This window comes from Suncus etruscus, chromosome 8 (assembly GCF_024139225.1).
Source record: "Suncus etruscus isolate mSunEtr1 chromosome 8, mSunEtr1.pri.cur, whole genome shotgun sequence".
Taxonomy (NCBI): Eukaryota; Metazoa; Chordata; class Mammalia; order Eulipotyphla; family Soricidae; genus Suncus; species Suncus etruscus.
The window spans coordinates 124142742-124154903 of NC_064855.1; the positions used below are offsets into that span (position 1 = coordinate 124142742).

General features: G+C 43.9%; 1 protein-coding gene and 1 non-coding gene across 2 annotated transcripts in view; one reads left to right on the forward strand and one right to left on the reverse strand.

The window, feature by feature from the left end:
• The window catches only part of ARHGEF7 (Rho guanine nucleotide exchange factor 7), a 496685-nt gene that overhangs the window by 129541 nt on the left and 354982 nt on the right, over positions 1-12162 (reverse strand). The window lies entirely within an intron of this gene.
• LOC126016869 (U6 spliceosomal RNA) lies at positions 5450-5556 on the forward strand. The gene has a single exon (XR_007498554.1). It is a non-coding gene; the product is annotated as a U6 spliceosomal RNA (small nuclear RNA).

Here is a 12162-nt window from a genome sequence, read left to right on the forward strand (position 1 = left end):
CAACCTTTATATTTTAATCATTATTTCAGCAACCAGAGAGATCATACATTGTGTCAGATGTTTGTCACATTTGTGGTCAAACTGGGTTTGATTCCGCGGGACTACATATTCTCCCCTTCACCTGACAGATGTCCTGCTAGAGCACAGTTCTAGGAGTCGGCCATATCTCTGTGGGGTGTTGTCTAAAGTGATGTGATTTCATGAATCGAGGGATCTTAGCCACACCTGAGTGTCCTCAGGACTTTTTCTGGACTCTGAGTTCAGGGATCACTCCTGTTTAGTTTGGGGATCATCTGGGTTGCTACTGATCATTCCTAGATTGGCCTTGTAAATGGTCATGATCTCCTCTCTACGATTGTTTCCATCTTCAGGAGACTGACTGCAAATTTATGTGACTAAAGTTCTTTTCATGATTTCAAAAGGGCCACCTGGTAGCAGATACTGATGTCTCCTTAGTGCTTCTTGGGACATAAGTTGGGTGGGATCAAATCTGAGTATTTTGCATGCAGTGTATGTTTCCCAATTTGTTGAGTCCTGTCCATAGCCAGGGACAGTTTGACCTTTTTATTTATCTTTGTATTTGGACTAGATAGGCAGTCCAAGGACTTATGCCCAGGTCTGCACTCAGGAATCACTTTTGACGGGGCCTGGTGGATCCTGTATGATTCTGGGGGTGTAATCATTGTCAAGCCTGATCATGGCATGCGCCCTAACTACCATAATATCACTTCAGCCTCTTCTTTTATGTGACCTATGGGCTGTGGTGGTGCTTGGGTTTACTCCTGACTCTTCACTCAGTGATCACTCTCTGAGGGACTGGGAAACTATAGAGGGTTCCAATATCAAGTGCAGGTTGGCGATGTGCAAGGCCAGGGCTGTCCTTTTGCTCTCCTCTTCCCCTGCTGCATTACTTGGTTCCTTCAATTAGATGCTTTCATTTCAACCTGCTCTCATCTGTGCAATAGCCAAAGTGCAAATGGAGAGCAGAGATTCTCTTCTTCATCTGTTCCATGATTTAGCTGCTGTCGGTAGGGACCCAGACTCATGCATGGGCTGCTATCCCCTTCATTGTTTCTAACGCAAGATTCATCCTTCCGCGGCAGGATATTGCAGGGAGAAGCCTGCACTGATCTCCTGGTTGGAAGGAGGGGCCTTGGGGAGGCTGCAGAGTGGTGGGTTTTCAGGTGAGTGTGGGGAACACCTTCTGGGCTCAGGGCATGGGTTAGATGTGGAGCATTGTGGGCCCTTGTGAGATGTGGACCCTGGGCATGGGGCATTGGGCTCTCGATCAGGGGTGCAGGGCCTCTTCTGCTCCCTTTCACTGCTCTTGATCCTGAGTTCTAGAATGATCTGGAGCTTTGCTGTCTTTCTTTTGTTCTTTCTGGTTCCCTATTTGTGGATGTTTAGAAGATATCCTGCGATTCTGACTTTCACTTTCTGTCTGTGCTCTTAGCGTGACTTCACACCCTATGTCAAGGCGCCCTTCTCAGTTTTCTTAGTCTTTTGCCTTCATTGTGGTCTCTGCCTTGAATAATTATGGGGTTTTTGAGACCACCCAAGGAAGTGATTTTTCTTTCCTTTTGTTTTGAAGTCTACTCAGTGATGGTACTTGGGATTACTCCTGGCCCCGTGCTTTACAAATCACTCCTGGGACCATTGTGGGACACCGGAAATTAAACTAGCTTCAGCCTCTTGCACAGACTCCCTGCTATACATTTTCTTTGGCCCATCCAGAAATACTTATTGTCTGTAGTTTAAACTGTTCATGAATGAATCCAGTATAAAGGTGATATGGATTTTATACATTCATCATTATGATCCTTCCTACATGTTTTGCCTTTTCTGTCAGCTGATTTAGTACATGAAAACAGCCTAGGGACCGGAGAGATAGCATGGAGGTAAAGCATTTGCCTTGCATGCAGAAGGATGGTGGTTTGAATCCTGGCACTCATATGGTCCCCCGAGCCTGCCAGGAGCGATTTCTGAGCATGGAGTCAGGAGTAACCCTTGAGCGATGCCGGGTGTGACCCCAAAACAAACAAAACAAAACAAACAAACAAACAAAAAACTCCACCAATGTTGCCACATACAATCAGGTTTTATTCAACTTATTATTTTCTTTTAATAATTTCTTTATTCAGCATCATGGATACAGAAATGTCCTTAGTTGTGTTTCTCTCATAGAATGTACACCACCCTTCACCAGTGCTACTTTCGCGCCACCAAATTCTCCCATTTCCCTACTAACTCTCCCTGTTGTCTCTGAGATAGGCATTCTTCTCTCTCACTCTAACACTGTCATTATCTCTCTAACATTGTCATGGTACAGTGTAGTTAGTGTTCAAAGTTCAATCACCACTCTTTTTGCCAAGATTCATTAATCCCCAGCTCTCATGTCTTGTTTCTGGATATTATTATCATGCAGTCCTTTATTTTTCTTATATCCCACAGTTGAATGAGACTATTCTATTTCTGTCCCTATCCCTCTGGCTCATAATCACCATGTCCATCTTTGTATAAGCAAACTTCATGACCTCATTTTTCCTAATGGGTGTACAGTATTCCATTGTGTAGTTGTACCACTCATTCTTTAGATGTACCACTCTGTTTAGGTGTTGTCGGGCACCTGGGTTATTTCCAGATTCTGCTATTGTAAATAGTGCTGCGATGAACATGGGAGGGCTTTGTTGTACTGTGTTTTTGTGTTCCTAGAGTCTATTCCTAGGAGTGCTTTTGCTGGATCATACGTTACTCAATATTCAGATTTTTTTTTAATATTCAGATTTTAAAGGGATATCTATATTGTTTTCCAGAAAGGTTGGACTAGGTGGTATTTCCACTGTAGTGAATAATATTTCCTTCTCCTCTTCTCTATGTCACAGTGGTTGTTCTCCCTGGTTCTCAGAGGCTCTTCTAGTTTCAGTGCTTATGACTGGCTCCCATTGATGCTGAAATATTAAGCAGAAATGGGAATCTAACCTGCATGCAAAGTTGATTCTTCTACTCATTTTTGTTTGTTTTTGGGTCACACTGTCAGTACTTAAAGGTTACTCCTGGCTCTATGCTCAGATATCACTCCTGTCAGGCTCGGGGGACCATATGGGGTGCCGGAATTCAAACCACTGTCCTTCTGCATGCAAGGCAAACACCCTACTTCCATGCTATCTCTCTGGCCGATAATTAAAAAAAAATTTTTTAAAGCAGTTTATTGATTGATTGATTGGTTTTGGGGCCACACCCAGTGCTGTTCAGGGCTTACTCCTGGCTCTGTGCTCAGAAATCACTCCTTTTTTTTGGGGGGGGCCACACCCGGCGTTGCTCAGGGGTTACTCCTGGCTGTCTGCTCAGAATACCTCCTGGCAGGCACGGGGGATCATATGGGACACCGGGATTCGAACCAACCACCTTTGGTCCTGGATCGGCTGCTTGCAAGGCAAACGCCGCTGTGCTATCTCTCCGGGCCCCAGAAATCACTCCTTACAGGCTCGGGTGACCTTATGGAATTCCAGGAATCGAACCCTGGTCCATCCTGGGTTGTTGGCCACCTGCAAGGCAAATGTCCCACCATTGTGCTCTTTCTGGCCGCTTTTACTCATTTTATTTTGCTGTCGTAGGGGTTACTAGGTCACAGTCAGCAGGGCACACAGGGTCACTATTGTACAAGGATTAAACCTAGGGCCTTGCCAGTTGAATCATTATTCTTCCCTTAGTATGATTTTTGGATCTTTTGGAGGTTGGGCTACAACCATTAATACTCGAGAATTACTCTTAAATTTGTGCTCAGGGATCACTCCTGGCAATTCTTAGGGTACTATATACAGTATCAGTGATTTAACTGGGATCAGTCACAAGCCAGTCATGTATCATAAACATTATACCCAGTTTCTAGCCCCTAAATATCCCTATTTAGATGGCAATACTCAAAATTAAATTTATTCACATATGATATCTAACCATAATCCTATCCTGCCTCTGTTTGTACAACTCTAAGTTAGGTGCTTCATAACCACATTAATACCTTTTCCCTCATAGCAAGTAATTAAACTTTTGGGGTTTTTTTCTTTTTTGGTTTGTTTTTTGCTTTTTGGGCCACACCCAGTGACACTCAGGGGTTACTCCTGGCTATGTGCTCAGAAATCGCTCCTGGCTTGGGGGACCATATGGGATGCCGGGGAATCGAACCTCGGTCCATCCTAGGTTAGCATGTGCAAGGCAAATGCCACTGCTCCGGCCCACATTAAGGATTTTTTTTTTAATTTTTCAGGCCACACCCGTTTGATGCTCAGGGGTTACTCCTGCCTAAGCACTCAGAAATTGCCCCTGGCTTGTGGGGACCATATGGGATGCCGGGGGATCGAACCGAAGTCCTTCCTTGGTTAGCGCTTGCAAGGCAGACCTTACCTCTAGCGCCACCTCGCCAGCCCCTACATTAAGTATATTTTGTCCTCATGAAATCAAGTATCACTCTATCTTAGGAGAGTAAAATATCTTTACAAACCGGGCCGGAACAGTGGTGCAGCAGTAGCACTGCACACAGCTAACCCAGGACAGACCTCAGTTCGATCCCTGGCGTCTCATATGGTCCCCTAAGCCAGGAGCAATTTCTGAGTTCATAGCCAGGAGTAACCTCTGAGCATGACTGGGTGTGACCAAAACAAAACAAACAAAAAGAAACCACATCACAGAGTAATATGACTTAAGGGTATTGTGTATGGAAAGTTCACTAAAGACATTATGTGGTAAAGACACCAGAGGACACACACAGTAGAGAAGACCTATGTTTGCAAGAAGTGTAGGAGAGGCTTCAAGTAGAAGTCAGGACGCATCACACACCAGAGGATACCCACAGGGGAGAAGTCCTATATTTGTAGGGAGTGTGAACGAGCCTTCTCTTAGAAGCCATATCTCATCTTACACCAGAGGACACACACAGGGGAGAAGCCCTATGTTTGTAGGGAGTGTGGGCGAGGCTTCAGTCAGAGGTCAAGTTTCACCAGACACCAGAGAACACACACAGGGGAGAAGTCCCATATTCGCAGGGATTGTGGGCAAGACTTCATTTCAAGATCATCTCTCATCACACACCAGATAACACACAGGGGAAAAGCTCTAAGTATGCAAGAAGTGTGGATGAAGCTTCAGTCAGAGGTCATATCTCATCAGATACTAGTGGACACATACAGGACTGAAGCCATATATTTGCAAGAAGTGTAGGAGAGGCTTCAATTGGAAGTCAGGACTCATCACATACCAGAGGACACACACATGGGAGAAGCCCTATATTTGCAGAGAGTGTGGGCAAGGCTTTAGATTGGGGTCCTCAAACTTTTTAAACAGGGGGCCAGTTCACTGTCCTTCAGACTGTTGGAGGGCCAGATTATAGTAAAACAAAAATTATGAACAAATTTCTATGCACACTGCATATATCTTATTTAGAAGTGAAGAAACAGTGCTCGCTTCGGCAGCACATATACTAAAATTGGAACGATACAGAGAAGATTAGCATGGCCCCTGCGCAAGGATGACACGCAAATTCGTGAAGCGTTCCATATTTTTAAAAAAAAAAAGAAAAAGAAAAAAAAAAAAGAAGTGAAGAAACAAAATTGGAATAAATACAATATGTGGCCCGAGGGCCGATCTCAACTTAAACCAGAGGATACACACAGGGGAGATGCCCTTTGTTAACAAGGTGTGTGGGCAGGGCTTCATTCAGAAGGCAGGACTTATCATACACCAGAGAACACACACAAGTGAGAAGCCCTATATTTGCAAGGAGTGTCAGTGCAGCTTCAGTGTGAAGTCAAATCTCATCATCCACAGGGGACAAACCCCATGTTTTCAGGGAGTGTGGGTGTGGCTTCGTCTGAGGTAGGTCTTGTGCTACACCAGAGTACACACAAAGGTGAGAAGCCCTGGGGCCGGAGAGATAGCATGGAGGTAAGGCGTTAGCCTTTCATGCAGAAGGTCATCGGTTGGAATCCCAGCGTCCCATATGGTCCCCTGAGCCTGCCAGGAGCGATTTCTGAGCATGAAGCCAGGAGTAACCCCTGAGCGCTGCCAGGTGTGACCCAAAAACCAAAAAAAAAAAAAAAAAAGAGAATCCCTATGTTTGTAGGGAGTGTGGACAAGCTTTAGTTAGAAATCAGGTCTTAACACATCAGAGGACACACTCAGGGGAAAAGCCCTTTGTTTGCAGGAAGTGTGGACAAGGCTTCTATATGTGGTCGAGCTTCATTAAACACCTGAGGACACACACAGGGGAGAAGCCCTATGTTTGCAAGCAGTGTGGCCAAAGCTTCAGTTGGAAGTCACATCTCATCACACTATATTCTGGGAGTGTAGGCGAGACTTCAGTGATAAATCACATCTCATCAAACACCAGAGGACACGAGAAGCCCTGTTTGCATCAAAGTTGACTAATCAAAAGTAAATAACATCATCCACAGAGGAAAAATTTTTTTTTTTTTTGGTTTTTGGGCCACACCCGGCAGTGCTCAGGGGTTACTCCTGGCTCTCTGCTCAGAAATAGCTCCTGGCAGGCACGGGGGGGCCATATGGGACACCGGGATTCGAACCAATCACCTTTGGTCCTGGATCGGCTGCTTGCAAAGCAAACACCGCTGTGCTATCTCTCCGGGCCCCACAGAGGAAAAATTTAAGCCACTACAACTACATAATCTATCAGAGAAGATGGCCAGATACCGGTATTGACCTCTGACCCTTTCCATATTTTGCCCATTTTTTTGTTTGTTTGTTTGTTTTTGGACCACACCCGGTGGTGCTCAGGGGTTACTCCTGGCTGTCTGCTCAGAAATAGCTCCTGGCAGGCACGGGGGACCATATGGGACACTGGGATTCAAACCAACCACCTTAGGTCCTGGATCGGCTGCTTGCAAGGCAAACGCCACTGTGCTATCTCTCCTGGCCCTATTTTGCCCTTTTGACTAATAAATTTTGTCTTTATACTGTTCTGATCTCCAATATTTATTTTATTTTCTACTTGGAAGCATAAGGGAAGAGAAGAGACAGCAAATTCACACTATCAAAAAAAAAAAAAAGAACCATATAAAAATGTGTTGTAAAAAAAAGGAAAACTCATTCTATCAATTTTACACAGAAATTAATTTCCTGATAAAGTATTTGAGATGAATCTAGTTACTGATTCCTGGGCTTAGAGAGAAATCTTATATTTATGGAAGGAAATGTCATGTCTCCTTGGAAGTAAGACCTTATTTGTGAGTGTATTCATATGTGTTTATTTTCAAGTCTCCCCTAGCAGTACACAAGATGACTTCTGGCTTTATACTTAGATTTCACTCTGGGTGTACCAAATGTGTTGTTGGATATCAAACTTTGTTCAGTCAATGCAAAACAAATGATCTACCACTGAACCATCCAGCACCAATACTACATTTCAGAAAAAAAAAAAAAAAAAAAAAAACACCCTGTCCTCATCAACTGGATGCTTCTTGTAGGAATAAGTGTCTTGTGCTTTTGGCAAAGACAAGGCAACGTATTCCATGCAGTCCCACTCAAACGGAACACCACAGATTTTCCATATTCTGTAACTTTAGTTGGATCATCTTGAGGCCTGAAGAGCAATAAGGCACTGTTCAGAGAAAAGAAAAATAGTGAGAGTGAAAGCACAAACTTCCAGATAAATGTCAAACCCTCATCTCACCAAAAGTGACTGTAGGGTTGAGAAATTGTTCAGGTAAGGATTAGAGGACACTCCTTTTTTGTTTGTTTGTTTGTTTGTTTGTTTTTTGTTGTTGTTTTAAATATATTTTTATTTAAGTAACATGATCATAGTTGGGTTACAGTCACAAACAGAACACCCCCCTTCACCAGTGTAACATTCCCCCCTCACCCCTTCCCATCCCTTGCCTGTATTTGAAACAGGCATTCTACTACAGTTATTTGTTTTTAAGTTCAGTATTGTATTTTTTTCCTTAAAAGATAAGAGTAAAAAAATATAGTAAAGGTGTGATAGTGGCAATCGCCGTTGTTTGCATAGGTCCAGAAAAATATGGGGAAAACGGAAAAAAATCCTTGGCCTGATTACAAAGAGGCCTCACCCCAGATGTTTATTGGCATAAGACTGACTCTGGGTTCCAGGCATACCAGTTTGTCCAACCCGAGTCATTCTCCGGAGTCCTGGTGAAACTTTTTCATACTTTAGCTATTGTTAGTATCAGGTTCTTATATTTAAAGATTCTGGGTTCTGTGCATTTCTTTCACAGCTGATGTGGAGCATCCTCTAGTTTCAGCATACCGTTAAATGCGGAGCAATCTGCCCTGCAAGCAGGCTGTTGCTGAGTCGAAAGGGCACTCTTTTTCCTCCCCCTCAAAAATAAATGACATAGCTAATGTGGTCAGTCTCCAAGGTGTTCCCAAATCTACTTCCTGCCATCACAGCCTCTTTGTTAAAAGGGAGTGTGTGACTCGAAAGTTGAATCATGAAAAGGTATTCAGCTTTCCTCTCTAGTATACTGACCACTGCCTTCCCACTCGTGCAGTGGCTGTAATCCTTATCCTGTTGATGGAGGAAGCTCCAAAGTGAGCCATTCCTGCATCCACTTGGTCTCAAGTTTCTGTTCCCTAGAAACAGCAGAGACACCTTCAACAACACCTCAGTCCTATCTCCAGGCTACCTCTGTGCATCTACAGCCACTGTAGATCCCAACGGCTACACCAAAATGTCTTCCTAGAGACAGGGTAAGTTCTAGGCAGATAGTAAGCAGGAGCTTTGACAAAAGTGGTATAATCAGCTATCTCAATTCCATTGATTCAGTCACCCAGTCATGGCATCTGCCACAGCAGCTAAGGCCAGCCCTCCTGCCTAGGAAAGAGCATGCCAACTCTCTGGGGACCATAGCTGGGCAGGTGACTTCGACCAAGATCAACAAATGGCAGTGTGTTCACAGCTGTGATGGGGTGAGCCTCAAGCAGGAGCAGGACAGACAAGAGAATAAAGGTTTCTGAATCTTAGTATATTTGTCTTCAAACCTATGCCTTAGCACTGTTTGGGTAAGAACTAAATGCCTGTCTGACCTGTGTCTCAACAAACTTCCAAAAGTTGCCTTCAATTAGAGATATGACCCAAAGTTGCTGTCTCTGAGCTCAAGTGGTAGAGGACATTGCTTGCATGTGCGAGATCAATCCCTGGCATTTTATTCTTCCCTTCCAACCAACATGGCTAAGACTGGCCTCTTGTTCCCTTGACCATTGTTTGTTATGGTCCCTAAAATATTTAAAACCAGATTGTAGTGACTGGAGGAATAGCAGAGAGACTTGGAGTATCTACTTTGCAAGCTGATGGTCATAGATTTATCGCTATTGTCCCACTTTCACAAAGCACAATCCTGTGAGTCCTCCTTTTATTTGTCTTTTAATTGTTATTTTGGGGTAAACCAGAATGTAATTAGGGCTTTTCTTGGCTCTGCACTCAGGGATCACAGATTGAAACGAACAGTGTTGGTTATCTTGTTTTATTATTTTGATTTATAAGGGCGTTTTGGCAGGGCTACACCAGGCATTGTTCAGGGATTTCTCTTGGTTCTGCACTCATAATTACTGCTGGCAGTGCGAAGGGCACAATATAGGGTGCTGGACCCAATTCAGGTCAGTTGCATGTAAGACAAGTGCCTGCTGGACTATTATCACACTGGCATTTTTTTTTTTGGTTTTTCAGGCCACACCCGTTTGATGCTCATGGGTTACTCCTGGCTAAGTGCTCAGAAATTGCCCCTGGCTTGGGGGGACCATATGGGATGCCCGGGGATCAAACCACGGTCTTTCCTTGGCTAGTGCTTGCAAGGCAGACACCTTACCTCTAGCGCCACCTCACCAGCCCCATTATCACACTGGCATGTTTTTTTGTTTTGTTTTGTTTTATATATATATATATATATATAATTTAAGTAACATGATCATAGTTGTGTTACAGTCATAACCAGAACACCCCCTCTTCACCAGTGTAACATTACCCCCTCCCCCTTCCCATCTCCTGCCTGTATTCGAGACAGGCATTCTACTACAGTTATTTGGGGTTTTTTTTTTTTTTTTTTTGGGCCACACCCGGCATTGCTCAGGGGTTACTCCTGGCTGTCTGCTCAGAAATAGCTCCTGGCAGGCACGGGGGACCATATGGGACACCGGGATTCGAACCAACCACCTTAGGTTCTGGATCGGCTGCTTGCAAGCCAAACACTGCTGTGCTATCTCTCCGGGCCCAGTTATTTGTTTTTAAGTTCAGTAAGTTGTATTTTTTTTCCTTAAAAGGTAAGAGTAAAAAATATAGTAAGGGTGTGATAGTGGCAATCACCATTGTTTGCATAGGTCCAGAAAATGGGGAAAATGGAAAAAAAATCCTTGACCTGATTACAAAAATGCCTCACCACTGAAGTTTATTGGCATAAGACTGACTCTGGGTTCCAGGCATACTAGTCCGTCCAACTTGAGTCATTCTCCGTGGTCCCGGTGAAACTTTTTCACACTTTAGCTATTGTTAGTATCAGATTCTTATATTTAAAGACTCTGGATTCTGTGCATTTCTTTCATCGATGTCAGGCTGATGTGGAGCATCCTCTAGTTTCAGCATACCATTAAATGCGGAGCGATCTGCCCTGCAATGCAGACTGTTGCTGAGTTGTCTGGGTGTTGGGAGCATTCTTTGGAGTAAGTCAATGCCAAAGCAGTGGTAGGTCTTCCCTGGTAGAGGCTTGGATCCTGGTAATGTTATAGACAATTGTGGTTGTTTCCGTAGATGGTATCCATTGTTCAGGTGTGTGTGGGCGATGCCCATTCTTCTGAGGCCTGAGCCAAATCATTATGCCAATGTTCAGGGTAAAAGGACACTGGCATGTTTTTAAAATGTTTTGATTCCTGCTTTTTTAAATCTCCAGTGCTACAAGCACACTTTAGCTAGGTGTGTGAGCACCACCAGAGGGCATGAATCCTCTAGGAAGCAACACAACTACTAAACAGTTATGCAAGTGCCATGACCAGGAAGTGACCCCAGCAAGCATGTATGATTACTGCATTGTTCATGAGCACAAATAACCATCATTTGTGTGCATGACCTCAACTAAGAACTCAAGCCTCAGCAAGCACCATGTAATGAGTGCAGCTAAGGGATGGCAAACCGTGCAGTTGAGTGTACAAGTACCTGTATTTGATGTGATCTCCCCACCAGAGATTATATCCTTTGAGTATCTTAGCCATGTGTACAACTGCCATCATCAAAACTACATTAACAACCCGATGAGGGGATAGAGAGATAGCATGGAGGTAAGGCATTTACCTTTCATGCAGAAGGTCATCGGTTCGAATCCCAGCGTCCCATATGGTCCCCCGTGCCTGCCAGGAGCAATTTCTGAGCCTGGAGCCAGGAAAAACCCCTGAGCACTGCCGGGTGTGACCCAAAAAACAAACAAACAAACAAACAAACACAAAAAAAACCCGATGAACAAAAAGAATTAAAAAAAAAACTTGAAAGCCTCAAACTTCTGGAGCACAGAGTGATAAATCCAATATCTGAATGCATCCTTTACAAGCAGTAGTAATGGTGGGGTTCAATTCTCAGCACTGCATGGTCCCCAGGGACTGAGAGGGAATTTAAGTGCTACCAAGTATGGCCCCAAAACAATAAGTCAGACTTGGTGCAGGAGATTTATCTCTGTGATGGATCACCTGCCTTGTAATTTTGAGACCATAAGTTCCATCTCTGGCACCCGCAAAAGAATTTCATGTAATAATCGCGGCTTATTTTTACAAAACTCAAACTCAGCCTAGAGAGATAGTATATAAGACACTTGTTTTTGCATATGGCTTACCCTGGTTCAATACTGGGCACCACATGATCCAGCAAGTTTCTTGAGCATGACCCTAGGCCCAAAAATAATACTCAGATTCATGATTTGAGAAAAGCACTTCTTTTTCCTTTTTGGGACATAGTGGTGCTCAGGACGTACTACTGGCTCTGCAATTAAGGACCAATTCTGACAGTGTTCAGGGGACTACATGGAATTCCAAAACGTCAAACCTGGCCTCTCCACATATGAGGCAAGTGCCCTACTCAAAACTATTTCTATGGCCTGGAAAGCATTTTATTTTACTTTGTTTTGTTTTTATTTATTTTGGCCACATCTATCAATGCTC